The 19029-nt window shown below is 47.0% G+C and overlaps 2 non-coding genes across 2 annotated transcripts; both read left to right on the plus strand.

Annotated features, from left to right (window-relative positions):
* The first annotated feature begins 10123 nt into the window (after positions 1 to 10123).
* Trnat-agu (transfer RNA threonine (anticodon AGU)) lies at positions 10124 to 10195 on the plus strand. The gene has a single exon. It is a non-coding gene; the product is annotated as a tRNA-Thr (tRNA).
* A 7219-nt stretch (positions 10196 to 17414) lies between these two features.
* Positions 17415 to 17486, plus strand: Trnat-agu (transfer RNA threonine (anticodon AGU)). Its single transcript has one exon. It is a non-coding gene; the product is annotated as a tRNA-Thr (tRNA).
* The last annotated feature ends 1543 nt before the right edge of the window (positions 17487 to 19029 follow it).

Raw genomic sequence — 19029 nt, forward strand, 5'->3', positions numbered from 1 at the left:
CGATACGTCAATATAGTCACGCCTCTGGTGCAAAAGTGAACATCCATAAGAGTAAAATCTTAAAACTAAGAGGCTTTGACAGGGTCCGCAGCCAATGGGCGTCACTAGTTGATTCCCACAAAACACTAGGCATTACTATGAACAGTTGTCCAATGAAGATGGCTGCAGTAAATTGGCGGGGCACGGCGACCATAATAAAGGGTGCGTTAAGAGAACTTCGTTGGCGATCCACGAATTTATTGCAAAATGTTCAATTAATTAACACCTACGTGTTTTCTAAAGCCTGTTTTGTAGCACAAATATTCCCAGCACCGACGTTACAGGTGAAAAAGGCAATGCGTCTTGCAAATAGCTACTTGTGGAAAGGCAACATATTTAAAGTTAGACTGGACAGTGTGACCAAAGCAAGACTGATGGGCGGGTTAGGGCTAACTAATTTGGTTACAAAGGCAACTGCACTTTACATCAAAACAACCCTGTTTATGATTAATAAGGACAGAAATAACATCACCTCCCGACTATTCACAATTGTCCAGCCAGGTTCCCTGGAACCCCCGGTGAATGTGGGCAAACTAAACAACACACTAACGCATATCAAGAAATTTTATATTGAGGTCGGCTACTTAGAGGCACGCACAATGTACAAGTCAAATATAACTACAAAGGAGATTCTAAACACATGGCACAAATCGGATACACAAAATACCATAGAAATCAAATATCCGAACGTCATATGGCGTACTGTATGGAAAAACCTTAGCCTCAAAATCCATTCAACAAACGTGGCTTCCACTTGGTACAAGGTAGTCAGCGACACTGTACCAACCAATGCAAAACTTTATCAGATAGGACTGTGTGCTATAAATCACTGCACTAAGTATGGATTGGTGGACACACTTCAACACAGATTCACGTGCAGAGGACAATTTCACAATTGGACATGGATCAGACGGAAGATTGCACTCCTCACCAGAAGTGATGGCTGCAATTATACACCACAAATGCTGTTACAGCCTGAAGTGACATTTTTTCCAGAAAGCAAAAATAACGCTGTCATGTGGCTCATGGGTAACTACACACATAACGTAATTGGAAGAAATGGATCTGACAATTCAATTGATTTCATCGTCTATATGGAATCCGCTTATTGTGAATCAAAAAAATACAGTGACCATAAAATACACTACGGCAACATGTTGAATATAGTCTTCGAGAGGACAGGCATAGGATATAAACGAACAACACGGTAGAAACTATAAGGAAGTAACAAGCAAACAGTGGACTGAGTGACCTATTTAATTAATCTCTGAGAAGTGACTACGGCTTCTACACGGTATTATGTAGGAAAAAAAAACCACAACAGAAAAAGGTAAAAACAAATTACAACATTCAAGAACCAAACCGGGCAAATAAAAAAAAAACAAATAAAACAAACATAAAATAAAATAAGGGAAAAATCACAACGTCCAAAGTAAAAACTTTGTTCCATGATATAAATAATCTCAGAGGAGTCAGACAAAAAGTATGTGTCCTCCAATGTCATGATGGGGAAGGGGTTCTGTGTCGTGAAGCACTTGCAGTGCCACGGAGAGGCCCCACTGTTGTTGCTGCGCGTCCGGGATCCTGCCTTCATTGCGATCTACTTAAGGGGTTAAGGAAAAAAAAAATTGGCAGATCGTTCGCTTAGCGTGTGAAAGGTCCCGGGATCAACCCCGGTGCCTCCATGTTTTGTGGTCAGTGCATGGTAAGTGTGTAAGTGTGTATATGAACGTGTCCGCGCCTTTGTACTCCGGTACCTTCGCCGCTATAAACCAACCAACCATCGTGTCCGTGCACATCAGAGTCGCAAAGAATGGACAATAGCCAGGCTTGGTCGTCTGTTCAGCCTTAGCTCAGTTGGCAGATCGTTCGCTTACCGTGTGAAAGGTCCGGGTTCAAGCCCCGGCGCCTCCATGTTTTGTGGTCAGTGCATGGTAAGTGTTGGTCGCGGCGAACCTAAAGGCACGCAAGAAGTTGCAAGACAAGCGTCACAGACTGATATGATGTATACTGACATAAGGAGAGCAAGATGTATGTGTGGGGACCGGCTGTTATCGAGGTGTCATCGAGTGCAGATCTGTCTTAGGTATCACGGCTTAACGTCATTGAAGTCTAGAGAGTGGACAACACGTTCGTCTGACTCAGAGCCGTGTCCGAACTCTGTTTTCGACGTTATGCGTGCCACTTACATTGTGGCCAACTACGATTCGATACAGAATGCACGAAACCTGAAAGACACCCTCACTGATACATAGAGAGTAGAGTTTGTCTGCGGAATAATGGGAGTGCAAGGGTCTGTGACGTTGATATGGCTGTATGTAGCATGAGAAGTCAACGGGGGGGGGGGGGGGGGGGGGGCGTAGCTGAGATGGTAGAGATCTCGCTTAGTATGCGAGAGGTACTGGGATCGATACCCAGCGCCCCCAGAATTTTTAACACACCTACATGCGCAACTTGCCATGCAAGTGGAATAATTCACAAAAAGCAGAGGTGTCTAGTCAGATACAAGCGAACGATTAGCATCCACAATTGGCAAGCGTGCTTTTATTCGTGTGCAGGAAGCACCCTCCTCCCACACCTACACTTACTTTAGAAACAGTACAAGTGTTCCCATAAGATTCTGAAGCCTACGTCGGAAAGATCTGCCTTGCGCAGAGTTCGCGTAAATCCCACTGCACGGTCCCATTCTTTGCGTGCAGTCGGCTGTTACTGGTGTTGCTGGTTGTGACTGCTGATAACAGATGCCGTAGCAATCAATTCATGGAGTGAGTTGTATGTTTTGCGATAGTCTGTCTCTGACAAGCAAGCACAGGTGATATAGGTGCGAACACAGGAAGCTTGCAGCCCCTCGCTGCCTGCAGACACAGAGCAGCCACACTAGGAGAACGGCCTAAGCCGTAGGCGAAATGTGCTCATTCGCTTTGGCGCGACGTCGAACTATAAATAAGGCTGTCACTAGCGTGAGCGTCGTGTAAAGTCGGAAAACTCGGCTGCATAGGTGATTGCCAAGTTTGGTGAGCGTTTCGTAGTATGATCAGTGCAATGGAGACGCGGAAACTTGTTGTGGCCCAGTGTTTTGCAGATGGACGACAAGAGTGGTACACAGTAGCAAAGAGCGAGGCACTGAGTTGGCATGAACAATGGAGTGCACAATGGGGCTCGAGATGTGCTTGTTACCTGAGGTGCTGTGTGATTGTCGACAAGGAGTGAAATGGACCAACTTGTGACAGCCCTTTCAATTTAAGACGTTAAAAACAGACAGAATTTGCATTCGTAATACCAGAGCATCGAAACTACTTGGAACTCTTGTGTATATGAACGTGTCCGCGCCTTTGTACTCTGGTACCTTCGCCGCTACAAACCAACCAACCATCGTGTCCGTGCACATCAGAGTCGCAAAGAATGGAGAACAGCCAGGCCTGGTCGTGTGAGCAGCCGTAGCTTAGTTGGCAGATCGTTCGCTTAGTGTGTGAAAGGTCTCGGGTTCAAGCCCCGGCGCCTCCATGTTATACGTCTGCGCGGAAAGCACCAGGCAGCAGGTCGCGCGGAGCTCCGCAGGCGTCGTCGGTTTGTTTACTTCGCCGGATTAGGCGCTTCGTTCTTCGTGATTTCATCTTTCACGGTTTGTAAGTAACATCATGTCGACATTTTCGAGAGCTAACACCGCTCAGTGTGTATTTGATAGAAGTGCTGTCCGCCCTACCGCGTTTGAAATACACGAATGGTTATTCGAAGACTTAAAAATACCGGAAGAAATTGTAGACACCTTTCAATTGGACTTTGTACAATATTGCTTGTTCTTAAAATTTACCTCTGGGGACATGTGTGAAAAATTTGTTGCTAAATTTGGTGGCACTCGTCGTTTTAAGCATTCCGACGGCAGTATTAGTAATGTGCAAATTGTGGCGTCAGGGTTTGGAATTCGATCTGTCCGTGTTTTTAATGTACTGCCGGAATGCCCTGATCAAATTTTGTCTCGTGCCTTGTCGCGATTTGGTGACGTTTTGAACATTACCGTGGAGAAATGGTCCAGTGCCTATCGTTACAAAGTTGCTAGTGGTGTCCGTAGTGTACGGATGGACCTGAAACATCACATTCCTTCGTACTTTGTAATCGGTGGGGTTCGTGCACAGGTCTCGTATATCGGGCAACCGCCGACATGTGCCGTCTGTCATTCTACGGAACATTTGAGGGGTGACTGCCCTCGACGACGGCCTGTTCAGTTACCGCGCGAAGATGTTGTGGGTGGAGGCGTAACATTGGTGCCCCTTCTGAGCGAGGTTGTAGCCGGAAGACCCTTTCCCGGGCCGACCGACCGACGGCCGAGCGACCGACGGCCGTTGCTTCCGTCGAAGACACGTCTGTCGCGGGACATCGTAACACGACTGTCGGGCAGGAGGAAATGGAGGTTGTCCAGGACCCGCCTGCCCCGACCGACCGTGATGATGCCGTTCACTCGGCACCGGTGGAGGTAACAGACGCTTCTTTACCCCCGCCGCCCCTACCGGTGCCTACTTCTGCCGATAGTGTCACGCCTTCAGCGGAAAGTAAGAAGCCACGTCGCCCGCGGGGCAAGGGTAAACAGGTCAAGGATCCGAACCCGGCCGCTCTCGCGCATCCGCCAGCCACGGAGAGTGGCAGTGAAAGTGAGGCAATGTCACAGGGTTCCTCGCGTAGTAGCAGCCCCGCCAGGACAGAGAAAATTCGCGCACACACTGAATGGTTGAAACAATTTCTCAGTGCCGGGAAGGAACAGGACTTTGCCGCTGCGAAACGTAAATTAGAACAGGGCAGCGAGCAATTACCACAGCGTCCGCGCAAACATTCTGTGCCGTCACAGCCGGCCGTGGCATCGCGCGGCGGCCAGGCGGCGGCCACCCAGACGTCTGGCGACGCACGACCACCCCCGCCACCTGACAGTCGCAGCCCGTGGTGGCAGCAGCAGGTGGACGAGGGGGGACAGTAGGAATGGCCGCAGACCCACACCGTTGTCATGAGATCACCTACATGCAATTGACCTAGAAACGGATGTGTCTTGAACTGTGTCCAGTGTATTGTTGTGCCATATCTTTGTAGATTTGCTACCAACCACTACAGTGTTTTAAGAATATTGAGATTTCCATTTTATGCCAACTGCCATTCATTTAAGTATAAGTCCGGCGTTTTATCACTTCGTTGGTGCTTTTTATATTGTTTTGTCTTGTCCATCTGTTTAAAATGTCAACGCATTCACTCCCACCGAGTGTGTTTTCCGTTTTGACTTCAAACGTTGCCGGAATCTCAGCGGTGCACAAGGTAGCTGCCTTTAAAGATGTTTTATATCATGGAAACTTTAGTATTGCTCTTCTTCAAGAAGTGTCTAGTGATGTTTTTAGCAATATTCCAGGTTACGATGTTATTTACAACCTTAATAGTGACAATAACTGTGGCACAGCAATTTTATATAAGTCGTTTTTCGAACCTACGGACATCAGACTTCTCCAAGATGGTCGCGTACTGGCGTGTGTTATTGAGGGTGTCCAATTTGTCAACGTCTATGTGCCCTCGGGGACTGATCAAAAACGCACAAGAGCTCGTTTCTTTACCACGGACGTATGTCCCTTTTTAGCTACGGCTCGTTCTCTTATATTCGGCGGTGATTTTAATTGTGTTGTTGCTAATGCGGACCAGTATCCCACCCCCACTAAATGTGCAGAACTGAACACCCTTTTAACTGCAGTGGACTTGCGTGATACGTGGCGTCTCTACCACCCAACCCTGACGCAGTATACGCACTTTTCTACTGGCGGGGCCAGTAGAATAGATAGGATCTATGTTTCACGGGAGCTAACAGATGCTTTATGTGCCGTCGAAGTTCTGCCTGTCGCCATGAGTGATCATTGTGGCTACGTGTGTGCTTTGCGGTTGCAGTGCTGTCGCGCGAAATCACTCGCAGGGTACTGGAAATTAAATACCGGGTATCTGGGTGCCGAAGGGCTCCGTGCAGAGCTGTGTGTCGCATGGCAGCGGTGTTTAGCAAAGGTCCCTCATTACGGGTCCTGCATCGAGTGGTGGGTGGCGCATGCCAACCGCTTCTGCGGAAGGCGGCGCAATTATATAGTAGAGAAGCGAGTTACTGGCACAGGCGTATGTTGGCATTCTATCAGTAGTGCCTCCAGGATGCTATTAATTCACCTGTTGCCCCCGACGCGAACATTAGACTCCGTCTGGGCAAAATTAAAGCTAGGATTCTGCGGCTGCACCGGGAAAGGTCGAAGGGTTTAACGATCCGGAGCCGTCCCTTGTGCCACGTTGATGACGAGGAGCCGTCGCTCTATCACCTTGCCCGGGAGAAGAAACAGGCTCGCAAAAAGTATATTGATGCGTTGGATACTGATGCGGGGATTGTCTTATCGCAACGGCACGAAATTGTACGCCATATCGCCGACTATTATACTTCGCTTTTTCACGATACTGCCGCGGACGGCGAGGCCATGCGAATTTTATTAGAAGACATAGCCGACTGCATGTCCGACCCTGACCGTGAAGAGCTGGTTGCAGAGATGTCGAACCAGGAAGTCTTACAGATCTTGAAAGCCAGTACAACGGGCAAGTCGCCTGGCCCCGACGGTCTTCCTACAGAGTTTTATGTTACTTTCTGGGACATTGTAGGGGACAAGTTTACGGTAGTGGTGAACGAAGTGCTTCGCGGCGTTGTCATCCCGAGTCAGTTTCTCGAAGGGCACATTGTTCTGATCCCCAAAAAACGGGGTACGTGCCGGGTCACCGATCTGCGGCCGATTACGCTGTTGAATGCTGATTACAAGTTGGCCGCCAGGTGTGTTGCAGCGAAGTAACAGGCAGTAATGGACAAAGTCATCTGTCCCTTTCAATCATGCGGCGTTAAGAGGCGTACCATTTTCAATGCGGCATCTACCTATCGTGACGTCATCGCATACTCCGCCGTCCACCGACTTTCAGCAGCAGTCCTTTCTGTGGACTTTGCCAATGCGTTTGACAGGATGAGCCACGATTATTTGATGCACGTTATGGAAAGGATGGGCTTTGGCTTCCGCTTCATTCGCGTGATACGCCATTTCCTGACAGGGGCCAGTTCGGTGGTGACAATCAATGGATTGCGAACGCCACCTATAGTTCTTAGTAGATCGGTGCGACAGGGCTGTCCCTTATCTATGTACCTTTTTGTAATTGCTTTGGACCCACTGCTGCGTGCGCTGGACCGCACGATAGGCGGCGTGGGCATTCATCGTGCCTCAGTGACGTGTCTCTCTTATGCTGATGACGTAGGTGTTTTTATCGGCGACGACAATGATTTTCATCAAATACGGCCCTTACTGCGGTGGTATGAATGTGCGTCGGGTGCCCTGATTAATCCAAGGAAGACTGGGCTGATTCCTTTAGGAAATTGCAAAGTGGATCCCGATCAGACATGGTTTCGAGTAGCCCGTACTCATACGATCTTGGGACTTGATGTAACCGCTAATCCTCAGCAGATGCGGGCGCGCACCTGGCGCCGGCTGCTGAATCATGTCAAAGGCCTATATAAGACTTACACCAGCCGACGTCTCACACTCCTCCAGAAAGTCGACCTCATTAACAGCGCCGTGTATTCTAAGGCCTGGTACGTGGCACAGCTCCTGGACGTTCCGCGACCCCTCGCCCGATCGTTTTCGCAGGCCGCGTACTGGCTCCTGTGGCGCCACGAAATTTTCAAGGTTCGGGCGGCAACGTGTGTCCTCGACACCACCTTCTGGGAACTCGGCCTCGTAGATTTTTCCCGGAAGTGTTCGGCGCTGCTGGTGCACCGCACGGCCGCCCTGCAGGTTGACAGCCCGGATGGAACGGTGGCGGCCATGCTCGTCGCTTACCGGCCGCCCTCCGAGAGCGCACCGGTGTCCGTTGTGGGCATCCCGTATCAACTCGGCTACGTCCGAGCTTACTACCTGCAGCGGAGCTATGTCCTGGAAGCGGCGCTGGACAGGAACCGGAATGTTCGCCGACTGTATGCGGCAATGGTGGGGAGGCCACCCCCTCACAAGCTCGCTCTTCGCTTCCCCGCGACCAACTGGCGGCAGGTCTGGCTTAATGTTCATCATCCTGTGTTGCCCTCCGGCGTTCGGTCCCAGTGGTATAAACTGGTCAACAATACGGTGGCCACAAACCAACGTCTTTCGGAAATCCGTCTGCTGCCATCTGCCAACTGTGGTGCTTGTGGCGTTCTGGACACAAGGGAGCATCGCTTTCAGTGTCGTTTTGTGGCACCAGTCTGGGCCCTGTGTAGGGTCATGGTGGCTCTGATCAACCGGACGACACCCTCACACGTGACTGTCAGTGATGTTCTTGCGCCAGGGTTCCAACCCTTCCCTCGCACCAAGCACAATGCAACGGTGTGGCTCCTAGGCCACACGGTCTACGCAATTCTGGAGTGCCACGTTCAGGATGCGTCTACGTATTTAGCGTACTTGTGGGATGCACATTCCCATGTACAGCGGCTGAAGCATTACAACGAACTTTTTGCTAATTTTCTGCGTGCTGCGTTACAACATGGTTACGCAAAAACGTTCAATCATTGATATATGGAAAACAGTGTTGAAGACTGAAGAGGCTATCTATTCTTGTTCATTTTTCAATCATTTTTGTTTGCCTTTGACCCGATGGTTCTGATGCGTGTGTGAGGCTATTATGCGTTACAGAAGAAAAATGCTTTTTATACTACTTTCATTTGGATCACAGCAGTGGTGCGTTTCGTTTCTCATATGGAAGTGGCAATATTATTTTACTTTTATTTTATTACATACATCTTATGGACTTCGTAGTGAGTTTTTAGTTTGTCCTCTCCACGCGCATCTTGTTCACCAAGAATGGTCATTGAATTTCTTGTGTATCTTTTAACGAAGAACTCTATTCAGACATATTGCTCGTAGTCGCCCGTGGCTTCTTGTAGGATGGATATTTTATTTTGACATTTTCATCGTCTGCAGGGGTGCAGTGTCTTTCATTGTGCATTTCAAGGATAACAGATAATTTGATTTTGTGGAAGACTTTTCATTTCTTATTAGATTTTCACGACATGATCCACGAGAGAAGCCGTCCGCGACGGACGTATACCACCACGACAGATATGATAGCGTTGAAGCTCGCCGATGAAGGCATATTTTGGTGAGGGCAAGGAGGGCTATAAGGGGAGATGGGAGGCCCTTAAAAAAAAAAAATCCTGTTACGGTCGTGTTTCTCCAGTTCTGAAAAAGAAACATACCGTTTTAATCTAGCAATTCTGCATTACGAAATCATCTGAATGTTGCTGTTGACCATTTTGTGCTTGGAGATGGTCTTGAGCTTGAAACACACACAACAAGACCGGTGTTAACTAGCGAAATGGTCTTCAGAGTGCCCTTACCGCGAGATTTGACTGGCACTTGGACATCTAAAGCAACGTCGGAAAGTAACTCGTTCGGCTTTTGAGTCACATCAAGTATGTGTGTTAATTTTGACGCCGGTAGCTCTGCAGATTGTCATGCAATTCCTTTACCTCTCAGAAATGATTATGAAATAAAAGTGAAGTACGTGACGAGTGTGACGTTAGGAAAACATTAGGCAGCATGGAGAGATTCTGTATTTGACCAAGCAACCCAAACGAGTACTGTGTGATCTGCTACCCAGCAGGTATCCAACGAGGCAGCACGGCTAGCTCAGTCAGTAGAGCACGAGACTTAATCACAGGGTCGTGGGTTCCAGCCCTACGCTTGTCGGATCGGAATTTTTTTCCGCTGCAGATGTAAATTACCGATTTTCTGATTAACGTGATGTAATGGAAGTAGCAACTTCAAAATTTGCCTACGTCTCCATCAGTCGCAAGAAAATGTATTTAAAGGTGAAGGTGATTTTGTAGACATATTAAAGTCATGTTCTGAAGTGCAGGTGGTTTTGTTTGGAGAGGACATCGGCTATGTGTCAGATGTGTAGCCAAGCAGTATTGGGTCGCCATAGCTGCAAATATTAGTTTAAAATATGAAGTGTTGTCAGCTGAAGTCTGATGATTCAGACGACCGTACGGACGAAGTACGCAAAAGTTCCGCTAGGCCGCGCCTCTTTAGCTCAGTGGTAGAGCACTGGTCTAGTAAACCAGGGGTCGTGAGTTCCATCCTCACAGGAGGAAGACGAATTCTGGAAATCAGTTGCGCGTCATGGCCGTATAGCAAACAGTATCTGTGATGACGAACAATTAGCGACAGGCGTTTTATTAAGAATTACTCTCAGATGTGATTAAGGCGAATGGCGCAGATAAAGCATTTGCCAAAGCGGTACGGCATAAGGTGGGACGAGGCTGTCTGAATTACATTTTATAGATGTATTTCTCACAAATCTCTGAGCCTCTCGTCGTCGTCGTCGTCGCTTCTGCAGAAGTAGCAAATGGCCATCGTAGCAAATGCGGCGAGGGACACCCTGCCATCGATTCCGAATGCGCAAAGTGTGTGGTCTTGTTTTCCTATCTATGTTTGGTCGGTCTCGTAAGAGGTTGAATGTAACGAATGGGTGGGAAAGAGTAAGGGGCAGCTGCTGCGTGGAACGAAAACACAATTACTCAGGCCATTCTGGCACTAGCTGCCGACGCGTACGGACGTGCCTCCTTTTGCTGCGTGTTGTCAGTGTTTCGCCAGTGTATACTTTTGCGTTTCGGTGTTTTTGAGTTTTGTGATTTTCTTCGTGTGTAACTTGTGATTCTTCTGCCTGCTGTGTTCTGTTTTTGTGTTTTCTATCGACGATTATTTGTCGTTTGTGGAGATTACCGGAATCTCCCCTTGATTACTGCATACCATGGCTACAACTGTCAGGAAGAATACGCTGGTTTTTGCCTTCGCTAAGGAAACCCGACGTGTTCAGCCGACTGCTCTGGAAATTCATGATTGGCTTGATCAGGTACTTGGCATAAATTCTGATCAGGTGCATACCACTCAGTTAGATACTGACAACTACTGTGTTTTCGTAAAGTTTTTGGATCCCGTTTCGGTCGATAAAATTAATGGAAAATTCGGGTATCATGTCGAATTTTTGCCTAGAGACTGCACTACAAGTAAAGTGGCTATCAGGAGAGCTGATGCTCTTTATAGATCTGTGCGGGTGTTAAATTTACCTATCGAGATAGATAATGAGAAAATCAAGGATGCCCTGTCTCAATATGTTGAGGTAAAGGATATAGTTAACGAACGTTGGTCGAAGCAATTTAAAATTCAGAGCTTCAATGGTATTCGTTCGGTAGAGATGGAAGTAAAGACGAATATCCCATCTCATATAACTGTTGACGGGCATAAAGCACACGTGATTTATACTGGTGAAACCCTTACGTGCCATATATGCAATGAATCGGGTCATTTAAGGCAGGAATGTCCCCGTCGTGTCTTTGTACTAAAAACAAATTTAGTCCAACGCCGCAAGATGACCTTGAGCGAAGTTTTGGCAACCGATAACACAGCCAAACAGGGTGAGGGTTCGGATCCTGTACCTAGTTCTGGAACTATTGCAGTTGACGGCAGTGATTTTCCACCCCTGGTAACACGCTTCAATTGTGATTCCTCTGCCCGTGAGTTAGACGTACTAACCAAGAAACGACCACTTGAACATACAGATGATCATTCTGATGATGACACCTCCCGACAATCTCCTGCTGTACGTAAACAGAAAGCTGGCGATGAAAATCTGCATGTGCCCCAAGACGGAATGCAAGTGGATTTAATTGCAGTTTCTGATACATCTCGCTCACTGCCAGAAAATGCAACGGCAGCTGCCGACAGCGAGAAAGTTGAAGTCCCCCAAGCAGTGACAACTTTCCCAGCTGTAAACAGTTACCGACGGGAACTTCGCGAAAGCGGTAGAACAACAACACCGCGACACCGCAACAGCACAGCAACCGGCACCAGAGTGTAAACAAGAGAAAGTGTTTACTCCTGAATCGGAAAATAAGCAAACACTGTCGCAAGCATCACAACAAACGAAGGTAGCATGTAAACAGCAGGCAGTGTTTACAAACCAGGTCTCTCTAGACACTGCTGCTGAAGCGGCCGCGTCGAGTGTTGCCACAACAAAATCAGGTCAGGGTTTTCAGGGCGTCCACCGCCGTACGCTAAAACCACAACCGAATCTTACTGTTTCTCGCACCCAAGCCAAACAAAAAGCGGACAAGTCAGCCGTAAAATCACAGAAAAATATACGATATGAAATTGTCACAGAAGGTGCTCCAGATGAGCCTCCTGACACACTCAATGTCGAACAGCCCCTCAGTACTAAGGTGCAGGATGACAATGGCAGACAAACTAACGTTTAGCGACCGTGTTACTAGGACTGCTACCAAGTTCTGAATGACTGTAGTTCTAAACCGGATTTCAGCACTCCAAAAGTACAACAGTTTTTTTTTGACCAACTTTGTCGGTGGCCAATAGCAAGTTAGAGATGCAAGCATACTCTATCGCAACGATCAATATAAATAAAATTCGAACCTCATTAAAGCTAGCTGCTCTCGAGGAATTTTTGTATGACTCTGGAACCGATATCGCTTTGCTACAGGAGGTTGTAACGACGGAATTTGTAATACCAGGATACACCGCAATTGTTAACGTATCTTGTGAAACACATACAGGAACAGCGGTTCTGCTCAGGGAAGGGATTCCCGTATGTCAAGTGGAGCGGTTGGAATCTGGAAGGGCAATTAGTATTAACGTTTTAGGTAACACATTGATTAACTTATACGCGCCCTCAGGAAATAGTAATAGACAGGACAGGGCAGCATTTTATAAAGAGGAACTTATATATTTATTACGTTGACACCCAAACAGTTTTATAATGGGCGGTGATTTTAACTGTGTGTTAAATCGTAAAGATCAACAACCACATTTTAACGGTTCTTTGGAACTTAAACGCCTAGTAACCGACCTAAAACTTAATGACGCATGGGAATTAAAATATCCATCGAAGGTTGAATATACGTATATAACACAGACTTCGCGCAGTAGAATAGACAGAATTTATGTTTCCCAAAACTTGGAAAGATGTCTAGTAAATTCAGAAATCGTACCTGTATATTTTAGTGACCACTGCAGTATGGAGGAGTGCATTAATTTAGCTCCACAGCCGATTCAGATTTTTAGGAACCAGTGGCATCTAAATGTCTCTCTCTTAAAAGAGCAAGGTTTGGCAGACGCGGTATCGGATGCGTGGACCTTATGTCTGCGGTCGATCGAGAGGTACCCCACAGTATTAGACTGGTGGATTAAGGTTGCAAAGCCGAGACTGAGAAAAGTGTGTACCAGATACAGCAGAGAAAGAGCGTAGGAGTTAAAAAACTGGAATTTTATTACAGTTTGTTGCGAGACCTCTATGACCAGGCAAACGTGTCAACCATTAGATTACAAGACATCAGACACACCAAAGCGAAATTACTCGCCATTAAAAGAGAACAGATGGGAGGTTTAAAACTGAAGTCCAAGGCGAAGTCGGTGGTAGATGATGAAACAACATCCTTATATCATCTGCTTCGGCATGCAAAGAATAGGCGACGCACTGTTATTAGTTAACTTAAAACCCCCAATGGGACAACACTGACGTCTCAGAAGGAGATTCTAAATGCAGTATACCAGTACTACTATGCATTATAGTCCTCCAGCCCACCTCACGAGGGGTCTCTGCAAGAGTTTCTCAGTGTTTTATCACCACAATTGACAAGTTCTGAAAACGACGATATCCTTTCTGAAGTCAGTAACGAAGAGGTTCGTGAGACAATAACCAAGTCCCCGGTGAATAAATCTGCTGGACCCGACGGACTCCCTGTAGAATTTTACAGAAAGTTCTGGTTCTTAATTGGTGACATGTTTACATGCATTGTCAATGAGATTTTTAACGAGTAGACGATACCTGCAGATTTTAAAGACAGCAAAATTGTACTTTTACCGAAAAACAAAGGGACGAAAAGTTTAAACAACTACCGCCCTATTTCCCTTTTAAACACTGACTACAAAATAGTATGCAGGATTTTAAAAAAAAGAGACTCTCCCCTCTGACCGACAAATTAATTAGTCAACATCAGTCATGTGCAGCAAATAGAAGTATTTTTAATACGATTTCTGAATATAGAGACATCATCGCCTTAGCATCGGTTTCCAATATCAAATGTGCTTTACTTTTTATAGATTTTAATAAGGCTTTCGACTCGGTGAATCACCGCTTCCTATTTGAGGTACTGACAAAAATGGGACTCGTCCATAAAACAGTTAATGTTATAAAAAAACTTTGCTACTGGTCTCAACGCTAAATTAGCTGTCAACGGTCAGCTGACGCGGCAAATTCAAATAAACCGCGGCATCCCACAGGGAAGTCCCTTATCTATGTTTTTGTTTGTTGTGTCGTTAGAGCACTTTTTAAGAAGTGTTCATGAAAGGTTAAAGGGCATAACTATAACTGGCAGGAAAACTGTAGTGAGAGCCTATGCTGACGATGTTGGTGTCGTCATAAGAGGGCAAGATGATGCAATACGACTAGGGGCCATTCTTCAAAACTACTGCCGCGCATCGGGTGCGACAGCAAACTAAAATAAAAGTACAATCCTGGGAATGCGGGGTCTTGAACGGATACACAGCGATTGGGCGAAGTCAGTTACCACCCATAAAACCCTGGGGACAATCCTGACGGCATGTCCAATGAGGATGACAGCCCTCAATTGGAAAGAGGTATTAACAAAGATTCAAGGGGGACTTATTGAGAACTCACAACGACTTATGAACCAGGTTCAGAGGGTCAGGTTCATTAACTTATGCATTCTCTCAAAGGCATTTCATATGGCATAAGTTTTTCCCTTGCCGAAGTTGATAGCTCAGAAAATAATGTCGAGGGTTGCAAATTTCTTATGGAAGGGGGAAATCTTCAGGGTTAGCCTAAGAACTGCGACTCTACATCCTAGAAATGGAGGCCTCGGACTGGTGGACATACGCAATAAAGCATCTGCGCTTTTCATAAAAAGGTCTTTAAACATATTTCACGCCAACCCCGGCAGTATTACTACACAATTGTTTAAATGTGTCCAACCAGAAAGCCTTCAACCACCGGCAGACGTACAAAAAATTAACCCCCGCCTGCGATACGTTAGGATCTTGTACACAGAATTGAGCTATGTTAACGAGAAACTCAAAACTTCACTGCACATTACAGCCAGAGATATCATGAGACAAAGACAACAATATGAAGGACAAAATAAAATTGCCACGAAATATATGAGTCACAACTAGGATGCAATTTGGGAGAGTATTAGTTTTAACGGGCTCAATTCACATGTGGTAACGGCATGGTACAAAGCCGTCAATAATATTGTCAGCACCAACGAACGGCTTTATAAAATTGGGAAAGCTGAAACCCCCTTATGTCAGAAATGTAAACTAGTTGACACTGTGATTCATAGATTTACGTGTGCTGGAAATCTCAACAATTGGCATTGGCTCAGGAAAAGTCTTGCACTACTGCAACGAACGTCACCCAATTCCATTACTCCTATGGTGCTTTTCAGACCTGAAACTAAATATTACCCGAAAACCAAAAATAATGCAATACACTGGTTAATGGGACAGTTTGTCCATTACATTATCAATAAAATAGGAGGTGACGACGAAACGGAATTCAAGCTTTTTATGCAAATGGAGTACAGCAACATTAAACAATATTCAGACCACAGGAAAATGTATGGAAACATGCTGATCATTTTATTCGAACGAATAGGTGTTGGTTAAAGCGCACAGTCTAACACTAAATCTACTATTTTAGGAGTACTGCAGAAGTGAAGTATGAATCTACGTTCAAGATGACGGAAATGCCTCTTCTTTTATCCATTTATGTTACGTCTGCAACCCAATAAGTGTCTCATAAATGCTTGATGTATATTGCAATATAATCACATGTTTAGTACTCGAATGTCTGTTGACTGAAAACTCGAATGACGGCTTTACAATGAGATCTCCCCCCAGACGTCGTACAACCAGTGCTCCTTACCACAATAAAGAGAGCAGGCGAAAAATATACACGACTATACCCGCTTTTCTATAACAATTAAAATGCACTGAAGGAGCCATTCGGTGGGAGTGATGGTGGGGGCATCGTGGCCAGGCCTCGAGTTCTTTGACCCCTGCCCTCGTTGTCCCCGCCATGCGCCTACTGATATGCATCCTTATAAAAAACAATAAAAAGCGGTCCAAGGCGCCAGACTAAAAAATAAATAAATAAATAAATAAATAAATAAATAAAACAAAATATAAAAAATGGATAAGGCAATTAAAAAAATGGATAAATCGTCGGGCTTCGGATCTGAAGATTACAGGTTCGAATGCTGTCACGCTCGTGATTTTCCAGTACTAAAAAAGAAACATACCGTTTTAATGTAGCAATTGAGCAGTAAAAAAAAAAAGAGTCGTAGAGCAAAAAAAAAAAAAGAATGGATAAGGCGTCGGACTTCGGATCCGAAGATTGCAGGTTCGAATCCTGTCACAGTCGTGTTTCTCCAGTTCTGAAAAAGAAACATACCGTTTTATTGTAGCAATTGTGCAGTACGAAACCTTCTTAATGTTGCTGTTGACCATTTTGTGCTTTGAGATGGTCTTGAGCTTGAAACACACACAACAAGACCGGTGTTAACTAGCAAAATGGTCGGCAGAGTGCACTCACCGCGAGGTTTGACTGGCACTTGCACATCTAAAACAACGTCGGAAAGTAACTCGTTCGGCTTTTGAGTCACATCAAGTATGTGTGTTAATTTTGACGCCGGTAGCTCTGCAGATTTTCATGCAATTCCTTTACCTCTCAGAAATGATTATGAAATAAAAGTGAAGTACGTGACGAGTGTGACGTTAGGAAAACATTAGGAAGCATGGAGAGATTCTGTATGGGACCAACCAACCTAAACGAGTACTGTGTGATCTGCTACCCAGCAGGTATCCAACGAGGCAGCACGTCTAGCTCAGTCGGAAGAGAATGAGCATAGTGTCGTGGGTTCAAGCCCTACGCTTGGCGGAACAGAATTTTTTTCCGCTGCAGATGTAAATTACCGATTTTCTGATTAACGTGATGCAATGGAAATAGCAACTTTAAAATTTGCCTACGTCTCCATCAGTCGCAAGAAAACTGTATTTGAAGGTGAAGGTGATTTTGTAGACATGTGTGAAAGTCATGTTCTGAAGTGCAAGTGGTTTTGTTTGGAGAGAACATCGGCTACGTGTCAGATGTGTAGCCAAGCAGTAATGGGTCGCCATAGCTGCAAATATTACTCGAAACTATTAAGTGTTGTCAGCTGAAGTCTGATGATTCAGACGACCGTACGGACGAAGTACGTAAAAGTTCCGCTAGGCCGCGCCTCTTTAGCTCAGTGGTAGAGCACTGGTCTAGTAAACCAGGGGTGGTGAGTTCCATCCTCACAGGAGGAAGACGAATTTTGGAAATCAGTTGCGCGTCATGGCCGTATAGCAAACAGTATCTGTGATGACGAACAATTAGCGATAGGCGTTTTATTAAGAATTACTCTCAGATGCGATTAAGGCGAATGGCGTTTCGAGATGAGTCGTATATAAATTATACTTGGTCGTCAGTGACCGTGTGGCCTAATGGATAAGCCGTCGGATCCGAAGACTGCAGGTTCGAATCCTGTCACCGTCGTGTTTCTCCAGTTCTGAAAAAGATACATACGGTTTTAATGTAGGAATTGTCATGGCCGTATAGCAAACAGTATCTGTGATGGCGAATGGCGCAGATAAAGCATTCGCCAAAGTGGTACGGCTTCCGTCTTTGGCGGAACTCGAGAGAGTTGCGCCCTTCGAGGATTGATTTCCGCAATCGTCGAAGCGATAGGTTTAGCAGCAGCAGCAGCAGTTCCAGTAGCGTTTCCCGTCGCAGTTCCAGCGGTTCCAGCATTTCCAAAAGTTCTGGCAGCGCAGGCACCAGTGTCAGCAGCAGCTGCAGCAGCCTCCGCCCCCGCAGCACGACTCCTGTCGCCGGTGCAGCCCTTCCTGCTCGTCGTTCTCGTCGCCGGCTGACGCAGTCTGCCCCGTTCCTCGTCATCGCCGCCGCCTCCGCCAGCCTGCCGCCGAGCCCGTCCTCCTCCGCCACCGCAGCAGCAGGGCGGGGCCCCGGACCCCGCTCCCCGCCGTCGCAGCAGCAGCCGCCGCCGCCGTCATCGCCTTCCTGGACTTGTGCAGTGTAGTGTAGTGTTTGTCTTCGTTGTCTGTCATCCTTAGTGTTTCTTTTTCCCTCATCCCGTTCAGTTGTAGCATTTCACCATTACCATCCCTACCACCACCGCCTCTATCACAGCCATCACTTACACCTCCCCCTCAGCAGCTGCCACCACCATTACTTGGTGTGCTCAAACACCCCCCGCCTCCTACATCCCCCCCCTCCTCACCCTTCCCTCCCCAGCTCCCTTTGTCGCTCCTTCTCCCCCAACCACCTCACCTGACCCCTTCCCTCCACTCCCCCATGCCACTTCATCCGCTCGTGCAGCCCCCGCCCGGGTTGTAGCTTGGAGAGCCACCACCCGTGCCGCACCTTCACCAGCACCAGCACCAGCACCTGCACCTGCGCCCACACCTGCATCATCTGCAGCGCCGGCCCCAGCACCACTGCCGGGACCTGCCTCCCCCCAACATCTCCAGGTTGCTCCTGTACCCCGCCCCTCTTCCCATCCTGTAAAACGACCAAGTGGCACCCCTGCCTACTCCACTCCCAAGAAATAACAGCCCCTTCCCCCTCCTCCCCCCAAAGATGCCATGGATGTCTCCCCACCCGCCCTTTCTACCGCTTCCTCTACCACCCCCTCCTACAGATACCTCCTTTCCCGGCCAGATCCCTCTGTCCTGGAGGCCCGCAACCTCACCTTGCTCCTCCGCCAACACTTTCCTGGCGCCCCTATCTCCCTTCTCACCCCCCGTAGGGACTCCGTCCTTATCACCTCCTATAGCCCTACCCTCCACA

The sequence above is a fragment of the Schistocerca gregaria genome, chromosome 10 (assembly GCF_023897955.1).
Source record: "Schistocerca gregaria isolate iqSchGreg1 chromosome 10, iqSchGreg1.2, whole genome shotgun sequence".
In the NCBI taxonomy this organism is placed as follows: Eukaryota; Metazoa; Arthropoda; class Insecta; order Orthoptera; family Acrididae; genus Schistocerca; species Schistocerca gregaria.